Here is a 2,102-nt window from a genome sequence, read left to right on the forward strand (position 1 = left end):
CGAGGAGCTTTCTCAATTCAAAGAGCAGAGAGTGAGAGATACAGGTAATAAGGCTGAGTGATATAAGACACTCACACACATAAGACACACACACACACGCATATATGTAGATTGGCAGTTCACACCTAAAAACCTAAACAGTAGGTCTTTGTTCCTCTAATTCACAGTCGAGGCCCCTCTGTTCCCATCAGGTGTGCAAACCGGCTGGGGATCTGTTTTAAAGTTGCATTATATGTTTTTGAAAGTGGAAATCTGAGGCCTCCTCCTCTGTTAAGAGACGGCTTTTCTCTTTCTACATAAATTGCTTCCTTCACCCCCCTCTCAAACCATCTGTGTTCTTGGTCCAAAATGTGCACATTTTGGTCCTCAAAAGAGTGTCCCTTATCTGTGAGGTGGAGGTGAACTGCAGAATTTTGTACAGAGGAGGTGGCTGTCCTGTGTTGAGCCATGCGTCTGTGAAGAGGCTGTTTAGTTTCTCCAATGTAGAGGTCTGGACAGTCCTCGCTGCACTGGACCACATACACTACACCACTCTGTTTGTGTATGGGTGTCTTGTCCTTAGGGTGGACCAGCCTCTGTCTGAGAGTCCTGCTGGGTTTGAAATGTACTGGGATCTTGTGTTTGTTGAAGATCCTTCTGAATTTCTCTGATACTCCAGCAACATAAGGGATGACAATGTTTTTACGTCTGTTGTTCTCCTTTTTCTGTTTATTAGTGTGTTTTGTAGATTTCCTCGCTGACTTGACAAAAGCCCAGTTAGGATATCCACATGTTTGAAGAGCTTCTTGAACGTGTTTCAGTTCCTTTTCCTTCCCTTCTGTCTTCGTGATTATAATATAGAGAAAGGATCATGGAAACATCCACAATGACAGTAAACAAGTAGAAAAGGTTATAAAGTCTAGTAAAATAACAGCATGGTGCATGCATTTATACACATTCCCCCAACAGCATCCTCCACTTCTCTTTCAAGCAAGTCTTGCTGGAGGTTTGCAGTCTGGAGCACAACTACATGGTCCAGGGGGTCCATATTCTAGATTCAGCAGCATTTAAACCCTGCTGGGGACCGTTTGTTCCAGTTTACTCTCAGCACATTCAAAGTATTTGAGCAGCGTTCTGTTTGAATTCTTGGACATACTGACAGCACTTTGTTGATATGTGCTGCTGATTATCCATGCTGCTGATTATTTCGTGCTGCTGTATTCATTCCTTCGTACCCATCCACCCACACAGGCTCATGTTCGTGCTGCTGTTGTTCGGTGTATTGTTTTTGTTTGGCATTATTAGTGTTAGTGTATTCTTAAATCTTTTAGCGTGCCGTTTGGCATTCACGTGTATCTTAGTTTATATCTTAGATACTTATTTACTGTTTCTTTTTATACTTTGTATTATTGCTATTGTTGGATGTAACTGGGATCCTGTGTACACAATTTCGTTCCACCTCTTGTACCACATGCGATGCAAACGACAATAAAGAACCTTGAACTTGACCTTGACCATTGGAAGCATCTTCCGACCTTCATTTTCCAGACTTCAACGTGGAAAAATAAATTCCCACCAGAATATGGTGCAAATTTTGAACATTCTTCATTTTACCTGGTTCTGCTTGATTCCTGCTGATTCCAAATAAGTGTGAGGATAAAACTACTGGATAAGACCAACACATTTCATGACCAGTTATTTTAGTGCAGCGTGACCTTCTGGGCCGGATTTTAGCAGGGGCTTACAGGGGCTGCAGCCCGGGGCCCCGGCATTTCAGGGGCCCCGAAGGATGTTTTATGTTTTTGTGAATGGATAATGTCAGAATTTAATCAATGACTATGATGATTTTGACAGCACCGATGAAAAATGTTCCAATTTGTCCTGGAAAACATCCATCTTGAATGCTTGCTTGTTATTGGTCCACTTTTGACGCATCTTACGCATTGGGGAGGAGCGTCAGGGAATATTATTTTACAATGGCAGACAACAGTGTTTGTGGTTCTAGTTCCTCCAAATAAGATGAATGCAGAAGTGTCATTAATAAATGGAAATCTGTATTTTGTTCTTCATATTTTTCAAGATGTTCTCTGTAAAAACCTTGGTCTATATATATATATATATAT

The sequence above is a fragment of the Nematolebias whitei genome, chromosome 15 (assembly GCF_014905685.2).
Source record: "Nematolebias whitei isolate Nwh7 chromosome 15, NemWhi1, whole genome shotgun sequence".
NCBI lineage: Eukaryota > Metazoa > Chordata > Actinopteri > Cyprinodontiformes > Rivulidae > Nematolebias > Nematolebias whitei.